General features: G+C 39.6%; 2 long non-coding RNA genes across 8 annotated transcripts in view; one reads left to right on the top strand and one right to left on the bottom strand.

Annotated features, from left to right (window-relative positions):
- LOC123279776 (uncharacterized) overlaps positions 1-11,897 on the top strand; it is a 48,873-nt gene extending 36,976 nt beyond the window's left edge. For 3 of the 5 annotated variants that reach the window (XR_011495253.1, XR_011495252.1, XR_011495251.1), the window contains one exon: positions 8,511-11,893. This is a non-coding gene — a long non-coding RNA (uncharacterized lncRNA). Of the gene's footprint in view, positions 1-8,510 lie in introns of all 5 variants that reach the window. The other 2 variants (XR_011495256.1, XR_011495254.1) reach the window with 1 other exon arrangement.
- Positions 1-21,216, bottom strand: part of LOC123279773 (uncharacterized) — a 41,306-nt gene that overhangs the window by 1,926 nt on the left and 18,164 nt on the right. The window contains exons 3-4 of one of the 3 annotated variants that reach the window (XR_006518043.2): positions 16,699-16,864; positions 8,499-8,598 (exon numbers count right to left, since the gene is read on the bottom strand). This is a non-coding gene — a long non-coding RNA (uncharacterized lncRNA). The remainder of the gene's footprint in view (positions 1-8,498; positions 8,599-16,698; positions 16,865-21,216) is intronic. The other 2 variants (XR_011495259.1, XR_011495261.1) reach the window with 2 other exon arrangements.

Below are 21,216 nucleotides of genomic sequence, written 5' to 3'. Positions count from 1 at the left end.
TGCAAAATATATGGCTGTGGAATATAATTCTGATGTTTTAAAAACAGGGATGCAATTCTTCCATTCACTCAGTCCTCATTGCAATACATATACAACTGCACTGTCCAATATGGCAGCTACCAGCAACATGTGGCTATGTAAATTTAAATTAATTAAAATTAAGTTAATAAAAAATTTCGTTCTTTGTTCACATTGGCCACATTTCACATACTCTATAGCCACAGGTGACTAACGGCTACCATACTGGACCACACAGATATGGAACATCTCTACCATTGCAGAAAGTTCTGTGGACAGTCCTACTCTAGCACATTCCCATTAGAATGCTTTCAGCCGGAGGGAACAGACTACCCAATTTGTCTTGATTCGGATTCCTCAAGAACAGACTCCAAGACAAAGTCTTGGGCACATGAAATTTATCTGATGTGATCCTAAGGTCAAGGAAAGCAAATCTGAGGGGAAAAAAGTGAGACAAGGAAGGGAAACAAGCCAGCAAAGGGTGTGTTAATAAGTGGGTTTCTGTCACGGGCAACTGGGACTCTGGTGGAGTCCTCTGAGAAACTGTGTGGAACGCATTTCAGAATGTTCCAGCAGGGTGTGGGGAGGTTTAGCCTCCAACTCCACTAAATCCCACTCTGTTGACTGAGGCTTAGTGAGCAGGGCCTCAAACTCCTCCTCCCCCGCCTCAGCATCTCATCTTCAGGAAGAGAAGAGGTGCAGGCCCTTCAGGTAGAAAACTATCAGAGTGCTGGCAACGAGCTATTACAGCAGCAGATCACCTCAGGTGGGCAAAAGGGATGGTTTGGGGCATCAACAGACTCTGCTTCACATCTAAATGGGGCTTAAGCAGTAACCAAAATTGATTTCCTTGTGTAGAAAAAGTCTGATAAAGGGAAAAATTACTATTTGCTAATTCAGTGGCTTCATGATGAAGGAGCTCTGGGTTGGTGGTTCTGTAATAATCTTGGCTTTCCTCCAAGCATCATCTCAAGTTGTCTGCAGCACATCCAAACATCACAGCTTCAGAAGTGAGCATCCCATAGGCAGGAAAGGGTAAATCCTGGTCTTGGTCTTTTCTAAAGAGTGAGGAGAACTTTTCTAGAAGGCCCCTGAAGGCTTCCTTTTGTATCTCAGTGGCCACGAAGGCATCTATTCCCTTGAAGGCGGCAGGATAATAAGATTCCCATGACTGGCTTAAACTAATCAATATTCTCCTCTTGGGTCGAGAGGGGGCCTGCCTTTCTTGAGCACACTACCTTGCAATATCTGAACAAAATGGGCCTCTGCTGGCAAGGAGAAGGAGCAACTGGAGTGAGGATATGTATGGGCCAGGCAAGCAAGAGTCTGTCATAAGTATAGGCTCCAACTTTCAGGAAGGATATTAACAAACTGCAGGGGATCAGAAGCAAATTTCTGGGATTTCCAGGGCCTGGAAATAGTATTGTATTTTGAACAGATAATAGAACCAGGTATAACCCATAGCTCTGATGTCATTAAATGACTGAATTAACCATCCCTTGAATTTTTCTCTCTAATACACGGAATAAAAAACTTAAAGGGTATCATGATAGCTATCATTAAATATTTGAAGAAATACCATTGGATAGTAGATTAAGCTTAATTCTGATGTACCAGGGCATATAGCTAGGACTAGTGTGGGAGTTTGATTTTTTATTTTCATATATTGGACAGACATTTCTTTTTAGCAATTAGAGCTGTTCATAAATAATATGATAAAGTAGTGATATCCTCACCAATGGAAATCAAGCAAAAGCTGAATGATATTAACAATTTACATTCCAATAGCGCTTTATGTTTCAAAGTCCAATTTCATTTGACTGTTCTTAAAACCCTATAAAGTGGTAGCGTGTAGATACTATTATTTCTATTTCCCTTAGGGAAAGAATGAAGCTTGGCAAGCTTAATGATTGCTTAAGATCATACAGCTAATTAATGGTATATATTTGACTCATACCCAAATTTTCTGACTCAAAAATATTGGCAATCCCTAAAACTTTATAACTGTTAAGCCATTTAAAATGTTTTATATAATTGAAAATAATTTTGTAACAGACTTAGATTTGATTCTGGTTCTACTGCTTTATTTCTTATTACTGGCAATCTTGTTCCCAGGAATGCCCATCATTAGCCACTTTATTCCCTTCTCCCCTTGATAACTTAAAGCTACATTTCTTCTAGCCCCCACTGCTGTATTTCTATGTCTTGCCGATTCTGCCTGTGTTCTCCTTTAGCTGAAGATGCCTTGGTTGGTATTAGTCATTATGTAGATTTTCACTCTTTCTCAGTATTCTGTTGGGTCCAGTTTGTGAATAAATGAAAACATAGCTACAGAAAGTCCATCTTGTTTCTCTCCTTGGTCAGTCTGAATTTTCTTTCTTTCTTTCATTGAGCGTTTTGGTTTATTTCACGATCACTGGGACAGAATCTCTCTCCTTTCCTTTGTATTAGGTACTGGGAGGATTAGAATTGTTGTTCCAGTTACCTGCTATTCTGTTCCTAACTCCCTTACTGGGAGGAGGTCGCTACCTTCCACACAGCCAGCACTCAGTGGATTCTATTCAAATCAAGTAGGGAATTCTAATCTAACTGGCGGGCTCTTTTGATCTAGTTCTGGCTGCGGCTTTATGGTTCTGGTTTTTGCATTTGTGCAACCATGCTATTTCTCTAGTCCTTGAGTTGGAATTTTTAACAACCACCAGAGCTTCAAGCTTTGCAGGATTTGAAGCAGCTCACTATCTTCAGGTCCAAAAACAAGACTTTGCTTCTCAAATACGCTTGATGCAAGATTTTCCTTCCACTCCTCGTATGGGTTACTTTTGAGCTTGGCAGAGTGATTGTTGATACTGTACTGGTGACTTCAATCTGTGTTTTTTGGGGGCTGCTCCAAAGACTACCCAAGAATTTTTAACTCCAGAAAAATAGCAAAAGACATATCAAAAGATATAGATTAGATAAATGACTTTACAATCATTACAGTGATGCTGGTTTGTTTCTTAATGTTCACTTTGATCTGCTATTTCCTACTAATTGGTGGTTTATTTTACAGTAGCAAAAACAAAATAGTAGTAAGCAACAATATCTAACAGTTATTGAGAGTTCACTCTGTCCGAGGCATGATTCTAAGCATTTTTCATGTATCAGCACAACAAATGTGCCAACAGGGTACTAGTACTATTGTTATCTTCATTTTACATATTTAAAAACTGACACACAGAGAGGTTAAGTAAGTTGTTCAAAGTCACACAGCTATAAAGTAGTGAAGCCAAGATTGCCAGCCAGACCATCTAGCTCCAGAACCCATACCCTTAATCACTATGCTTTATTATTATTATTATTACTAAATTTGTTCACCAAGTTGGAATTTTTAGAGGGCTGGCAGGGAAGCACATAAGAAATTCATTTCTTAGAATGTATTAATGTATTTCTTTACTCCCTTTAAACAACCCTGTGGTGTTTCAACTTGCATGTTTAAGTGCTGGCCAACTTTAAATTTCTACTCTTTGCTACCTACCTAAAGAATATACACATGTAAAATAAATTGTTAAAGTAGGTATTCCTTAAGTCATCTGTTCATATCTCTAAAACTCTTTGAGGTTAGAGATTATTCCACGTGCATTTTCTGAAGGGCTGACTTGACCTGTCTTTGAAGGAAGCCCAAACTAGGAAGTAAAAGCAGAGAGTGAGAGAAACAAAACTAACAGGGTAGTGATGGGAAGGATTCTCAGTAGCTGTAAGGACAATAAAAGACATGTGACTAAAGGAGATAAAAGGTTTAAATCACAAGTACTAAAAGAAAAACGTAGTTTAAGTAGTATAAATATTTTTATACAGGGAGAAAAAATTAGGAACGTTTGGGAATAAAAGCTAGTCTATAGGATCAGAAATTTAGGATTAATTTTTGTAAATCAAAGAAAAAGAAAAATTAAATTTCTGCAAAGAGATATAGATGCATCAGGAAAGAAACTGGAATCAGTACTACAGAGCCTCAGAAAAATGAAGGAAAAAAAGAAAGAAAAAGTCAAGGAGATAGATAGGGAAAAAAACGTGGCAAGGCAGCTAAAGAAAAACAGGAGTTAAATTATTGAGGGGGCAATATTTTCAGAAATTCCCATGATTTTTAATGACGAAAAGCCACAGATACATAAAATATGAGAGAAAGGCAGAGCTGAGTCATTCCCACAGCTGGCTGCTGCAGTAAAGGCTGCAATGTTTCTTTATTATGACAACTGACCGGCCAGATAAATTATGATTCAGTAAGTTACAGGTGTGGGAAATGGAGTGGAAACATACAAGGGACTCAGCAAACTGTAAAACTGCATTGAGTTTATCAGCGGACTCATGTTGAGTCCGTCTAGTTGATGAACATCCTTATCAGCCAGCAAATATAAATGACTTATGGGAATAATATTTCAAGGCATAATGACACAGATATATCTAGTATTCTTCTAAGATCTAGGTTATTAAATATTAAATATCAAAGCTGTAAATTATAGTAGCAGCTTTATATAACTAAATTAAATTCAAACAAAACCTAATTTCCTTAATCATTGGCTGTAATCCTCCAGGAACATATGCTATTAACTCAACTACAAATGGCACAGAAATTGTATGACTTCAGTTAAGTTATTTGATATCAAATTCTAATCCAGGGCAGCCTTCTCTGTAAATCTCCTACAGGGGTTTTAATACTTCTACAATCATATTGGCTTTTTACAGAGTAACTAATCTTTTCATACTCTTCTCACTCCTTTATCCAATTTCTTTTCTCTCTCTCTCTCTTTTTTTTCTCAGAGCATATTCTAGGTCAATTTTTAAAAATAAACCTCCTGTGGAATTAAAAATATATACCTGAAGTTATAACCAGAGATATCATAACCTGAGATTCTGCACAGAGAACTAATTAAACTTAACTGGGAGTATTTATAGATCCAATTAACTGTCTACGGCCGTGACTGTCAGGGCAAACTCAAAATAGTAAAAAAGAAATGATCAGTATAATTTGGCCCATTCTCCCCATAGCCAAATGTTTATCATGGAGTTTGTTCAATGATGAAGTGTATTATGTCTATTGTAATTATGAACAAATGGCTTAAGTGAATTTACTTTGTGCTATTGTTGGACAAATGTTAGCCACTTTTTGAATAGTCCATTATGGGCACAGACTAAATAACATATGATTAAGAATTTAAAATTGTTTAAAGTATAAGAGTTTGAAACAGAGAGAAGAATTAATTCACATTATGGGGATGTATACAGCAGTAAGGAGATGAGAGTCCTGGTGAAAATGGATGCCTGGGAAGTCTGGGTTTCTGTTCATCACCCAGGTAAACAGTGATGTGAGGCATGGGGAGATTGGTCTTGAGGGACATTTAGAAGAAGGAGCGTAATTAGTTCATGGTGTAATCCTAGATGTCAGGCTTCCTGAGTGTGAGGATGGGGCAGTCCAGGACTGCCTTGAATCCAACAAGATGGAAATTCAAAATGGCACGCAGGTCAGCAAGAGGAGGTCATAACTATTCCCTTCACATCTATATGCTGAAGACTCTTCAATGTTATTCTCTCCAGCCCAGACTTTCCCAGCCTCAGGGTTTCTCCAGACTCATTTTTGCTTGCCTATGTATATCTTCACTTGGATGTCTGACAGGAAGATCAACATGGAGTCGCCTCTATCACAGTAGGAGTCTCATCATGGGACAGCTGGCACCCTTAAAATGTTAACCGAGGGGTCAGCACCATGGCGAGTGGTTAAGTTCACGTGCTCTGCTTCAGTGGCCCAGGGTTTCGCCAGTTCGGATCCTGGGCATGGACATGGCACCGCTCGTCAGGCTATGCTGAGGTGGCATCCCACACAGCACAGCCAGAGGCACTCACAACTAGAAATATGCAACTATGCACTGGGGGGCTTTTGTGAGAAGAAGAAGAAGAAAAGTAAAGGAAGACGATTGGCAACAGATGTTAGCTCAGGTGATAATCTTTAAAAAAAAAAGTTAACTGAGACCAGTTTAATGAGAAACAGTTCACAAAGGTAGAGGTAGAATTAAAGGAGCCAGTACAGGGTGCTGAAGCACCCAGGGATTGGTAACATTGGGAAACCGGTAGCTTCTACAGCCAACATGCAAGGACAAGGGCAAGGAGCACCAAGAAAGCTTTGAGCCATGGAAGAGAGTGATCCCATTAAAGCAACTATCCCAGAATGCAACCATGACAGAAATGAGGTGTGACAAGAAGGGATCAGAAGGAATAAATTCTTCCACATTTTCTTCTCCTGCCTCCTGCTGTTGCCTCACATATGTACATCTATGATACATGTGCATCTATATATGCACACACATCTATTAACTATCCATCTATTTATCTCTCTCTATAAATAGAGAGAAAAATTCCTCATTCATATGTATTTATATAAGCATGTATATATGCATGTATAAGTCAACTTTGTTCTGCATGTAAAATAAAACATAGGAATCAATGTTTTTACTAGTTACTATAGACATCTAGACTGGTTGATCTTTGAAAGAGGCAACTGGCTTTGAACTCTAGCTTCTCCTAGGATCCCTCCACTGTCTAACAGCTGGCATCCCCAAAGGCTGAGTCCTCAACGCTCTACTCTTTCTTCTTGCAGTCTATTCCCAGAATTCAACTGTGGCCTTTATGCTACTGTGGGTTCTGACCTCAAGGCACAAGTCATAATTCACAGGGACAGTATCTGATTAGGAGTGCAGGATTTAAAACGAGGTCTCCTTTTTGCTATGAAAAGGTGCGGAATTAAAAATTAAATAGACTCACTTTTGCACTTTCTTGGTTAAAAATGAAGCAACTCAAACAAGACAAATGAAAAAGATAAAGGGAGCATGTGGTCCATCAAGCTAGCAGTAAAGGTCTAAATTACATTCCCAGTACTTGATTTGCTCTGTAATCATAAACAAGTCTTGATCTAATGTGGTTTAAGATGTAAGTAACTCAAACATCCCCAGGTCTCTCCAGCTTGTAGATGAAGTCACCAAAAGGGTCTTCCTCAAGTCTCTGAGGGCAGATGTTTGTCTCGCATATAACTGATACTCCCTCTGCCCTATTTGAGGGTCAGTGCTCTTGCTTCAGATGATCATCTCTGGAAGTGCCAGGATTGTACTTTGGGGGCTCTTGCTCTAGCTACTCCCGTGGTGGGGTTGATCCACCATTGACACTCCCCTCTGGAGCATCATCACGTCCACACTGCGCTTAGCGCTCCATCACCATTGCTTTTGGCTCTTTGGTTCTCTTCTGTAAGACAGAAACCTTTCCCTTCTCACACCTTCCGCTTACAGAGGATGTCCCATGGTGAGTGGCCTGGGTCCCTGGTGAGAGCTGGTTGTCATACTCACCTAAGCATATAGGTGATTCAGGGCTAGAGGCATTACACCATGGCTCTTTCCTCACTTACTCAGGCTGCTCACCTGAGTTTGAGTCACAGAGCCAGAATCCTTCAATTTTGGTAAGTGGTGTCCCCCAGGGGCCCTCCTTGCAGTGGCCCTCCTGCAATTGGTCTCCCATTTTACACTCACGCCCCCATCAGTCTACATCCCTGCTGTGGATGGAATTCAAGATCTTTGAGACCTATGGGCCCCACAGAAGCCTGGGGCATGGCTGGGTGTGCTAGTTTGGAATGTGAATGTGAAGAGTGTGGGGGGTGAGTAGTAAGGGAAGAATAAACAGCCTCTTTCTCTCTGTAGGCAGGAGAACAAGTTTCAGTAGCTCCATTCAGGGTGAGACTGGAAGTGTGTGTGCGGGAGGCAAAGGCGTAGAAAGGGAGTTTGAAGGGTGGGGAAAAAGGAACTGTCATCTGCATTCAATGCGATCAAGTACAAGCCTCATCTCTGACCTCAAAATTCCTTGATAGGTTGATGTGGTCAGTCATACCAAGACTTTCATTTATTTTAATCAATTTTTAGCTAATTGTGTTAATGATATTTTCATCTGTGATTAAATTTTCAACTCTTAGTAGTTTTAGAAAATGATAAAAATTGTCTTGAATGCCCTTGACTCAAAATTGGATTGAGTTGATTCATCACAGTATTTTTGAAGTTTCTTGAATTTCTGGTAAAAAGTAGCACTGTCTATTAACCTATTCCCTCCTGCTTCCATTCATCGTTCATCACTCCTTTTACCACCACAGCTTTAGGAGTTTGCTGTTGTTAGAAGGGCATCAACCTGATGGAAGCTTGTAACTTAGCAGAAGCTATGTTGATACACGATTTTTCTTAAGGCTCTATGAGAAACAAAGGCAGAGTTGGTGTAATTCTTGGGTCTTGAGCTTGTTAAAAAAATTCAATTTTTTTTCCTACTTTGGGGGTTTTGAAAAGATGAAGCAGTTAAGAATTACAGTCAATTTCATGCTCAATACAAAATATTATGAGCTGAAAAGTTCTGTACCAGAGGCTTCAAAGAAAAAAAAAAAATATATATATATATATGGTTCATTTTAAAGACATAAAGCTTACTTGTTCCATTAGGTAACGTTTGGAGAGTTGAAATAGCTTCAGCCATTGCTGTGAAGTCTCCACAATTCTTTGAAGAAAGTTACTCTTCAAACCGCAACTGCTGTTCAATAAAAAGAAAAGATGCTGTGGTCATGGTGTTTGTGCAATATTTCTGCAGTATCAACTTTTGATTCAGGAAGAGGGGGGAAAAACCTTTAGTTTCCCCAAGGAAAGTCTGTACCAATCTATTAAATGAATTGAACTTTGTACCTATTGGAGAGTTCATAAATTGTTTCACAGAAAAAGTGTATTGCTTTTATTTACAGCTTCATGGGTCATCTCCCAAATCTACAAATGCAGTACGGTGAAAAACTGAAACACCTGGCGTTGCTACAGACCACCCTTTGTCAGGCTTTTCTTTAGGACTTATAGCATAAAGGTGGTATATTAACCTTGAAAATATTTCAAGAGCTCTCTCCAACTTTGTCAAAAAATAGTCCTGCTCAAAGAATGAAAACTGCTCCCTTACAAACATAGGAGCCTTGCAACAAGTTAGAGGCCTAGCAGTTGGTTGTGTAGCATGATTTAAAACGCACCACACACACACACACATACGTACACCCCGGGCACTGCCTCTGTTGGTCTAGTTTATCTTCTAGGCATGCTTTGATTGCAAACTCATCAGACCTAAATGAAATCTTCTAGACCCAGCTGCTGGCACAATGTCAGGATCACCAGGCCCTGGAATCCACTACCCCTGCTGATAGCCAAAGATGATAAGTCAAAGTGCGAAGACTTTCCCCAGTCAGGGAGGAGTGACCTCCAGTTTGAGTCTAGATGCACAGCTGGGCTTTCTACTAGAACCTCCAAAGACATTTTTTAAAACCAATTTTTTCTCATTACAACCTTAAAGATTCAGAGGAAGAAATTCTCTACCCCGTCCTATGGCTTAGGTAAGAAACCGAATGAGGGTAGGGGCTGTGTATGTCTTTTCCCCATAGTTTCTCCAAGGCTCAGCCTATGGTAAGAACTCAATAAAATTGATTGACTGTCTCCTCTCTTTCTCCCTACTATTGGCAACTTCTCCACAATGCTTTTGAAACAGCGTGGAAAGATTTAGCAGTTTATAATTTATAATCCAGCCCTCAAAATACCAGGAAAGTGTGTCTTCTGATTTCCTTTAAAAAGGAGACTCATTTAGGGTCTATGCCCAGCCTGGAAGTCTGACAGAATGGTTTAGCACATGCAGACAATTATTGGACTGATATACTTTAGATAAGTTGTCTCTTCTGTGATAGTAACAAATACCTAAGGTAAGGCTTTGATCATCGTATTAGTTTGGGCTGCCGTGACAAGATACCACACACTGCATGGCTTAAACCACAGACATTTATTTTCTCACAGTTCTGGAGACTGGAAGTCCAAGATGAAGGAGCCCCAGCGTTGGCTTATGGTGAGATCTCTCTTTTTGGCTTGTGGACGGCCACCTTCTCGCTGTGTCCTCACATGGCCTTTCCTCTGTGCTTGTACAGATTGAGAGAGAGATCTCTGGTGTCTTCCTCTTTGTACAAGGACACCAGTCCTGTCTGATTCGGGCCCCACTCTTATGACCTCATTTAATCCTAATTACCTCTTTAAAAGCCCTGTCTCCAAGCACAGTCACATTGGGGCTTAGGGCTTCAATATATGCATCTTGAAGGGACACAATTCAGTCCCTTACATTCCCTCCTCATAGTATTTAAGTTATGAGATATCAAGGAGAATAAATGTCCCTCAAGGACTTCCCATTCTCTTCTGGGAAAAGAGTTAGTGTGTTTTTGATTGTACACAGGATAGTTCTATCGTGTTAGGTAGAAGGATAATCTTATTTGCCTTATTTGGAGATTAAGTATGGCTTAAGGAGAAGTGTATGGGTAACAAGTTGACAAGGGGTGAATTTGTGATGATTAATTCTATGTGTCAACTTGGCTGGGCCACAGGGTGCTCAGATATTTGGTCAAACATCATTCTAGATTTTTCTGTAAGGGTGTTTTTATATGAGATTAACATTTAAATTGGTAGACTGAGTATAGCAGATTGCCCTCCATAATGTGGGTGAGCCTTGTCCAATCAGTTGAAGGCCTGACTAGAACAAAAAGCTGACCCTCCCCTGAGTACGAGAGAATTCTCCTGCCTGATGGCCTTTAAACTGGGATATCTGCTCTTTCTGGTTCTACAACAACTTGTCATTCTTCACACTTCAACTGGGACACGGACTCTGCAGATTTTGAACTTGCCAGCCTCCACAATCACATGAACCAATTCTTCATAATAGATCTCTTTATATGCGTATAAAAATATTATGTTCTTTTGGAGAACTCTGACTAATACAGTTATTCACGCATTTCAAAGCCCAGCTATTTCCCACTTGTCACTTAATCATGTGTACACGTTTATTGTAACTGTTTCCTGTGTAGTTATGTTTATATTTGTTGTTAGAAAATTCAGGAATCAGAAAAGCCCAGCCATAGTTCCTAGCCACAGTTTTCTGACTCCCAATTTGAGTCAAAAATTTGAGTGATTACAAAATATTCAAATGACTACAAAATGTCTCCTAAATGTTCTGACTTACTAGCTGCGTGACCCAGGATGAATCACTTGTCTGTTCTGAAATCCACTTCCTCATTTGGAAGTGGGGACAAAAATATGCCCCCGTTCCCTCATGTGATCATTTTAGAATCTCATGAGATGATACATGTAAAAGTTCTTTTAAAGATGAAAAGCATCCTCATATGATTGGACTTATTACTATTACTGCATAATATACATATGCATTTGTTACTGTGGGTTTATCCGGAATTAAAAATTCCCAAACCTTAGGAAACAGATCCTATCATGGCAAACTCCTTTGATCAAATCAGGGATGGTAACTAAGTAGCTCAAGTGGTGTTACTCTGCCTGCCCAGCGCCCTGGCAGACACCCAGAATCTACCAAGAAGGCACTTTCCCACTGAGCTTGTGAAGAGCTTTAGAATTCTAATGCCTGGTATTCCTGGCAGCCACTGCCAGTGGACCGGAGTAGGCACACCAGTGGATACCTTGTTGTCATCTCTGAATTAGTCACTAATTGATCAATTCTGTGGGCCAGACTGTTCTGTCAAAGGAATGTCTAGATAACTGCTAATTTATATAATGCAACTTGGATCCACAGATGGGGTGGAGAACATATGTCTAATCTTAATTGCTGATTAACAATGGGAATCATAACTTCTTCATCAGCTTTGCAGCGTGTCCCTCAGCATTTTTAACCTTTTGTGGTCAGAAAGACAGACAAGTCTGCTCTCTGCAAATGTCCTTACAAATTCTGCAATACGTGGGAGTTGTCTTTGCAGAAGGGAGTTGTTGGAAAGGGAGTAAGAAATCAGACAGACTGTGTGCCAAGGGAAGAAAATAGGCTATATTATCCATCTTCCTTTCTCGCCTTCTTCCCCCACTATAGGAACAACTAGTCCTTCTGGGGATATTTTCTCAATTCTTCTCGAGATTACATAGAAGAAACCAGAGTTCTGTGATTAAAGTATGCAGAAGGTTTTATGTTTCTTTTGTCACTGAGTCATAGAAGAGAAACAAAACAAAACACATTCAGCTCAATCGAAATCTAACCAATCACATAGCTTTATTAAACATAGCATCGACAGAAAGAAAATATGAAGTCCTTGCCCAGGAAGGATGGATGCCAAGAACAGAGTAATTTTCTGGCTTTGTCTCTGCTATCTATAAATTTTATTCTTTGTGCAAGTCACTATGTTCCTGAATAGCTGTTGATATTAAACATTGGGGGAAACTTACAAATGGACAGTGAAATGCATTAGGGATTACCAGATGTTAGCTAGCCACACTCCATGAGAACTCTGCTCACATCTGTTTTTGACCTCTAAAGTACGTAAAACACTTTCTTTTCTCTTCTATTATTCGATCTCCTTATTTTTGTGGCCAAGTATATATTGGATGCAAAAACTTTTTCAGACCAAAACTTGGCATGTGAACTCTTGATTTGGCTGCAGTTGGGTTACCACCAATTTGCAAAATAAAGTATGAATAATAATCCAAGCTGTAAGAGTGCAAAGTAAAATAAATCTTTACCATCTTATCAGGGAATATAAATCAATCTGGCACATACGTCAACCTTAATTTCTGTGTAAAACTTCCAGATGTAGTTACGATTCTATTTTATAAATATAACCAACATGTTAGATATAATGAAAATTAAAGACCCCATGGATCTCATGAATGGCCCTTTCGTCATAAACACAACCCAAGCCCAGAGCCATGGAATTCAACTGAGTTCACTCAACAACGTCGCCTCTATGCAGGTTTTCATCATCTCTTTGTTCCTGTCCTCTACTCAACTCAACTGCTTCCCCCTCTCCTTATTTTCTGCCATGCGTATGCCTCCTGTCTAGCTACAGGTGACAGATTAGCCCTTTGGGGAGCGCCTGGAGCCAAAAAGGGAATTGTTTTTAGAAGACATATCTGCGGGAGTGATTTGGGATGTTGACCTCCACCAATTTTTGTATCTCAGGGTAGGCGTCAATATTAAACTCTTGCTACTGGAAGCTCTTAGTCATATCAGACTCCCAGTGCGACTCTGCCTGCCTGCACTAGGGCATCGCCGCTGCCCTGTCCACTGTGTGCGGGCCTTGCATAGACTGGCCAGATGACCCAGAACTCTCAGCCACAGCGAAGGTTGAGAAAAAATCCACCGGCTCTCATGTATTATGTACCACTTACCATGCCACAGGTGCATTACCTTCTTTACAGCTTGTTAGAGCAGTATTCTTACAAATGAGGAAAGGCAGGCTTAGAGAGATTAATGTACTTGGCTGTAGTTACATAGTTAGGTTGGCCTGATACCAAAGCCTATGCCTTCACCATGAGCTGCTTCTCTCCTGACCATATTAGAAGCAGTCTATTCCAACCATTCTTGCCATTTTTGCATCCTTGGTCATCTCTACCCCATCTCCTCTCTTTGGTGTGTTTTCATCCCTTAATGCTTTGCAATTCTGCACCCCCGACAACTCCACCACCCCAGGATGCACTCTCCTGAAGCACCATTGAGCTTCTACCCTCTTGTGTCACCCTCTGTTGAAGTCAATGTCATCTGGGTTTAATGTCCTCTGTCTCTTAATCCTCTTGGCATCTTCTTTTTTTTAATCAGAAGCTTATCACATGGATTAGTTTTCTTTTCTACCAAATCAATTTTTGAGAGATTTTTACTTTCCCTTTTCCTTCTAGAGACATCAAATTTTGCACTGCCTTTATTTTCTTCCAGTCTGTTGACTTTCTCTGTTTCCTTTTGTGCCCTACCCATACTGGACTTTACAGCTGATATCTGAGCAGTTGATACTAGCCATCGTTGGTTCCTGTGTATCCCTGCCTGGGAAAACTGAACCCAGGATGAATGCTACAACCCACTTTCTCTGTACTTTCTCTGAACTTGGACAGCTGAAGGCTGCCAGAGGAAATTGCATACTCCTATTTGTTGGTGCTAATACCAGCCCAGAATTGTTCATTAACCCTTTATTTACCTTGCTTAGAGTCTACTCTCTTTTCCCTCAGATACAGGCCCAAATCTTTACCACTCTCCTCACATTCCCCACTCAGCACCCATCCCTCACTGTCAGCACACGGCTTCACATCCTGCTTCACTGTGATGACTGAGGTCCTCAGCCCTGATCTCTGTCGACTTCCTGTCTCCCTTCAGCGCTGGCCTTATCTAAACCCACACCCTTCTTTCCTTCCTTCCTTGCAATCTCAGAAGACAAAAAGTCCTTTCTCCTGCCTGGAATCCCTTCCCCCTTTCTTCTCCATTTGGCCAACTCCTCACTCATCTTTTAAGGCATCTCAGGTGGTTACTCTTCCAAGAAGTTTTTCTTAAAGCTGGTGCCATACTTGGGTCAGGTGATTCTCCTCAGAGCTTTCCAGCACACACATCTATCCTTATGCTTATGGGTTTTATTATAAAACTTTGTTTTAGTTTGCTTCCTAGACGGTCCTGTGAGGTCCTCAAGGTCAGGGACCAGATCTGGCTCACCTTTAAATCCTCAATACCTTGTGCATGCCTGTCACAGAAAAGGGACACAGCTTTATTTATTTGTTTTTGATATCAAGCTTCCTTCCTTAACTAAGCTAGCTGTGTTTCCTTAGCAGTGTAGACAAAAAACCCCACCAGACTAACAGACCCACTAAGACACTGTCCTATGCCTTTACATCTTATTTCTATTAAAAGAAAGATTATATATGTAATGCAATATATAATATATACTATGTGTGTATGTACATTTTATACACAAACATATACACACCCATATATTCATATTTTTTCTAGTACTTTATGTGCAATAAAAAATATCTTTCGTTTCACAGTTTTAACACCACCAAAAACTAAATAAGTTGTGACTCTGGACAAGTCACTTGCCCATTTTGGGCCTCAGTTTGCAAAGAGAGGAGGCTGGACCAGGTAAACTCCACAGACCCCTTAGCATTAAGATGATTTTGCTGATGACAATGATAATAAAACAGAGACTCTATTCTGGGAGACAGCAAAAAGCTTATTGACTCAGCTATTCTAAAAGTATTCTCAAAATAACATACAATAATTCCTTTATCCGACATTTCTAAAATGAGTTTTGAATTTACAAACTGCTTTCAAATAAATTGGAATAACCAAATAAAAACCTCATATTTTTATATCAATTTAATTTTTTAAAAAACTGTTTATTTTATAATAGTTTTAGATTTACGTAAAATTTGCAAAGATAGTGCAGAGAGTTCCTGCACACCCCTCATCCAGTTTCATTCTTGTTAACATCTTCCGTTACCTTGTTACATTTGTCACAACTGCAGAACCACCATTGCTGTATTACCGCCAACCAAACTCTAGACCTTACTTGGATTTCACTACTTTGTCCACTGACGCCCTTTTTGTGTTCCAGGATCCCATCCAAGATACCGCATTGCATTTAGTCATCCTGCCTCCTTCATTTCTTCTGGGCTGTGAGTTTCTCAGTCTTTGCTTGTTCTTTATAACCTTGACAGTTTTGAGGAGTGCTGCTAGGGTATACTGCAAAATGTTCCTCAGTTTGGGTTTGTCTGATATTTTTCTCATGGTCAGACTGGAGTTATGGGTTTGGGGGAGGAAGACCACAGAGATAAAGTACCATTCTCATCACATCGTACCGAGGGTACATATTACCAGCATAACCTCACTATAATGTTAACCTTGACCTCAACGTACATTTACAGAGCATTTTCATATTCATTACCTCATGCGATTCTTTGAATGATCATGGGGTGTACAAGGTTGGCATCCTCAGCTCCATGTTACAAAGGAAGATCCTGAGACGGGAGCTGGAACTAAGGCATTATGACTGCCACCCCAGCATAACACCCTTATCACCTCCTCTAAATTGCACCTACAACAAGCATTTATAAGAAGCAACATTGTACAATGCTTTCCAGTGTAAATTCATTTTAGTGCTTCTGTGGTTAAGAATGTTCATGATTAAATGATAAATGGTATCTTCATCCTATAGCTCTAACCCTAGGCTCATTTGAACAAACTCTAAATGGATCAAAATGTCCAATCAACTAATCTAGTAACAACCAATGAACTACATGAACTAAACATCATGATTTAAATTCACATTTTGAATAAACTTTCTTTTTCCAAACTGATTCTTTTGTGTTTTATAGTCATATTCTATTTTCTTAAAGATTCAAGCCTTATCAGACCCCAAAAATCATTTAAAAGAAGATTGTTTCCTCATCTGTGAAACAAGATTGTGATTAGAAAAAGATGCAACATTTTGGTGTATAACAATGTTGCTCACTTTTCAATCAGTTAGGGAGGGGCTCTGACACTGTCCCTCTGGAGATAGTAATAATAACAATAATAGTTACCATTATTATAATTATAGTACTACTAATAATAGCCAACATATTTAAGTCTTCTATGAGGCTGGCTCTGTGCTAAGTGATAATCTCATTTCACCCTCAAAACCTACGGGTTAAGTCCTACTAATGTCCTCATTCTGCAAATGAGGAAACTGAGGCTCAGAGAGACAAAGAAACTCACCCAAGTTTACACAGCTCATATGCTGAAAGCATTTAATTTGCTAGGGCTGCCATAACGAAACATCACAGACTTAGAGGCTTAAACAACAGAAATTTACTTTCTCACCGTTCTAGATCACAGAAAGTCCGAGATCAAAGTGTTGGCAGGTTTGGTTTCTTCTGAGGCCTCTCTCCTTGGCTTGGAGATGGCCACCTTCTCACTGTGCCCTCACATGGTCTTTCCTCCATGCATGTGCATCCCTGGAGTCTCTTTGTGTGCCTACATTTCCTTCCTTTATAAAGACACAAGTCAAATTAGATTAGGACCCATGCTAATGGCTGTGTTTTAACGTAATCACCTCTTTAAAGACCTTACCTTGAAATCTGGTTACATTCTGAGGTACTGGGGGTTAGGACAAAACATATGGAATTGGAGAGAACACAATTCATCCCATAACAGAAGCTGTGATTCAAACCCAAGCTGTATGACTACAAAGCCAAAATCTTAACTACGTGGCCATCCTGGGAGATAAGTCTCACAATATTCAGGGTAGTAAAACCACCAGCATTTTCAGACTTGCTTATCATCACAGCCAATCAAGCAGTGTTCCCACTGATCTGTGATCTCCTTTCACATGACAGAATGAGGCATTGAGCTCATACCAAAGACATTTAGTAGCTTTATTATTTACCCCATCATTTACAAGCAGCTGGCCTTAGAAGAAGACTCAGCTATGCGACCAGCTGGGGAATAACACACTGCTGTTTTGGGGTGTTGTTTATTCAATCCTCATTCATGTCTTAATTTATTCATTCCACAAATATTTACTGAGTGCCTGCTGTATTCCAGGCATTTTCTAAGCACTTTTGAAATATCAAGCAATTTAATTCTTACAATACATGAAGGTACTATCATTATTCTTATTCTTGTTTTATGGATGAGAAACCAAGGCTTAAAGAGATTAAGTAACTTGCCAACAATCGCATCACTGAAAAGATAGAGCCAAGGCTTGAAGAAGGCAACTTGAAGGCAGCCTACTCCAGATCCTTCACCTGCACTTCAGATTTCTCTTCTCACTGGCTGTTGAAGTGTCTGAAGATTGATAATTACCACTGGCCTTTACTTTGTTTTTTAAAAGAAGAGCAATTATTACAGCTATTGCTAACTTAACGAAGTTCTGATTTTCCTCCACTAGTGTATATAATATGAAATAGTTGCAGTTACAGTTCTCATTTAATCCACACATTTCAGGACAGTAAATATATCTGTGAGTTTTTTAGTTCGAATTTGTGAACTAGGAATTAAGCCTTTACCTTTGAAATGATAGAAATGGTTCTTAAAGCCAAAATAATGCAGTAAAAACAATGCCAGAAAGTTTGAGGGGGTGGACCAGAATTTTTGAGGAATTTCAGGAAGGTAGAATACAGACAGGATTGGGTCAATGGAGAAACCAGAGCAGAAGAAAACAGGCTAAGACAGCAGAGGTGGACACGGTTCTTTCTATGAGAGCCCTGAAGAACCTGAAGTCATACCAGCAAGTACAAAGCACAGTTGTGTTCAAGATATTTGTTCAATAACTATATTCACAACAGTAGAAATGATTGGAGTTCATCTCTGCTTCCTTATCTAGTCATCAATGATCTCAAGCTAAAATCTGAGAAATGTTCTTCAAAGAAAGATGAGATGGGGGTGAGACTCCTAGTAAAGGTGTGAAGAGAATCAGAGCATCCTTAGGGGTGGATATGGATCTTCAAAGCAGTCAGAGCTGGGGAATGGGGTAGAGGAGAGAAGTCAAGGCAGCCCTACCAGGACTGAATGAGATGCGCTAGGCACCAGCTCTCAGAGGAACCCTCCTCACCTGGAAACCACTGCCTGCCTCTCCCCACTGCACCCCACAGGGAAGCTGACCTGACAGTGTCTCCTCCCAAGTACCTAGGACCATAGCCAGCTCTCCTATTCAACGGACAAACAGCAACTCAGAACATCTATACCAAATACGTCTCCTAGCCAGCCCAGTTCTTTATTTGTAAAGATGAATGGAAAACAAAGGATTATTAGATTATTTGAGGATCACCAGATTAAAAAACCTGAAAGTGATGGAAGGAATGGAATAAATTGAACAATCGACAAGGTAAAAACAGAAATAATTCAGGGAAGGCAAAATAATTCAAAATTTATAAGTAATATTCTTAAAGAAATTTAAAAAGATATTGCATCTATCAAACAAGAACAAGCTGCTGTGAAAAAACAAGGTATCAATTAATAAAGCTTGTTGCAAAATTAGTTGGCCAAAAGAACCATTGCTAGAGTGGAACAATAAAATGAAATCATCTGAAGATTAAGCTAGACATCTAGAAGATGAAGTTATGAAATTCCACCAGAACTTAGATCAAAAAGAAAAAGACAGCAAATATAAGTCATTCTAGAAAGAGAAAACAGAAACAATAGAAAAGAAATTATCAAAAAAAATAACAGAAGAAGATTTCACTTACCTAAATAAAGATACACAATTACTGTGTGGGGTAGAGTACATGAAAAAAAGTCCAATATCTAGACACATTCAAATGATAAAGCATTCCAGGGATTAAAAAAAAAGACCTAAAAAATTCCAGAGACTAAAAAAATACTTAAAGAGTATTTACAAAGAGAAGGCAATGAAATGTACGTGAGACTTCTTATCAGTAACAGTGGACTCTAGAAAATAATGAATGTCTTCAAAGTTCAGGGGAAACAAACATTACGTCTGAAAAATACATTGAATAATAATTACATATTTTAAAAATTTTGTTGATTTCCAATTTTTAGGATCAACCCATTGACAAGGCACAGTAGACTTAACTATAACCAGAGAACAGAATGTTGTTGTTATAGACAAAATCATTAACAGAATTTGGTTAATAGAGGTGGAGTGAGGAAGAAAAAAAGTATTGAGAGACTATTGGACTCTCCAACATTCAAACCGAGAACTCAACCATTTTATAACTTGGTAAATTGAGAAATGGAGGAATATAAAGTATATATTTGTAACTGTAAGATGTAATTGTAAAAATGGAAAGTGTCAATTGTGAATAATTCCTCTGGGGAATAGGATTGTATTTTCCTATAGTGTATGATTTTTTCGTGCCATATAGTATACACATAGGCACACATGTATATAATGTGTGCATGTATAAGAGTGACGTCTGAATATGATCAAAATGGAGCCAAGGGGAGAATGAACACTACTAGGAGGCTGTGGCCTTTGAGACCAACCTGCAGCATTGGTGGCCTCTGTATGCAGATGATTTGGGATTGCATCGCTGTTGTGAGGCCATAGATGAGCCTATAATTGCATGCACAATGTTTAGATAGGACCAGGCAGGGACATCTCAAACATTGTAAGTATAGAATGTGTTCATGTCAGCCCAGGGCTGGATGGTACTAGGCATGTCAGCCAATGTGCTTCCCTTGCCCTCTTTCTCCCCTGCTCAAACTGCCCTGCCCAGAACTCTACCTGGAAGGATGAAAAAAACAGTACTAAATTGGTCTTTGCATAGGGATGGCCAATGACTGTTCTACAGTCAATCAGTAGCGCACTCACTGGTCCATGGTGTGACCTGGTACCTAGAGTTGAAAGAATTCAATCGAATTTCTTTTTCCAGGAATTTTAACTGAGAATTTGGAGTGATTTGGCTGGAAGCCAACAGTGTCAGAGAGTTGCTTTGAAAAGGTCCACAGACTGTAACCTTGAGATCTCTGGAGCCACTCGACTCCACAGCTGTCCTCCAGCTCCAGTTGCCCAAGGTTCTATTGTACCTCCTGTACTTGAATTCCAAGGGATTCTATCTCCCTTGTTAGACTACGTACCCTTCCAATAACTACTCCTTTACTTGAGATGGCCTGAGACACTCTTTTATGCAACCAAAATCACTCTAATTGAGAGAGAAACCTGACAACTGTGTTTGCTTTACATTCCGAAGGGAAGAGAGGCCTGGTGACTGCTGTGCCCTGGGATGATAGGATGTGCTGGTATTGCTTTATTGCAACCCCAGCCTGCACAAGAACTGGGTGCATGAGGCTGAGATTGCTTTTTCAGGAAGAGTAGATTTTTTTTTTAATTACTTAATTCTTTTCTCTTTTTTTAAAGATTATTAGGCTATTGGATTGGAGGTCTCAAGACATTTCTCAAAGCCTCCAGTCTTCTGAAATGAGCTTAGGAGGAAATTAAAAAGACATAATCTTAGAGTTCTTTTTAATGAGTTTTGTTTTTCAGATCCAGAGACAACAGAATCTCTGAGTTGAAACATTCAAAATAGAGAACAACAAAGAAGTTTGGAAGATGTCAGACTGACCACCCTCCTTTTTTGTTAAACTCTTCTCCTGGGGAGCCCTTCCTAGGAAGCCTAAGAAAGAGAAAAGCAACCCTTGGCAGCAGGCAGCTGGCCGACACCATCAACCAGGCCTCAGTACCTTCCTGTTGAACACAACAATTTCAAAGGACATCAAGATCAAGCAAGGCCACTCTGTGAGTGTGATGGATCAAGGCAAAAATAGGACCACTCTGCAATCATATCTGAACACAAACAAAACATCAACATTGTCCAAACCACAAAAATGACCAAACATTCCCCTATCTAAATAGGCTTTATTAAGACACCCAGTCAT

Source organism: Equus asinus, chromosome 2 (assembly GCF_041296235.1).
Source record: "Equus asinus isolate D_3611 breed Donkey chromosome 2, EquAss-T2T_v2, whole genome shotgun sequence".
Taxonomy (NCBI): Eukaryota; Metazoa; Chordata; class Mammalia; order Perissodactyla; family Equidae; genus Equus; species Equus asinus.
The sequence above is the reverse complement of the archived record's forward strand: the minus strand, read 5'-3'. Positions and strand labels throughout refer to the sequence as shown.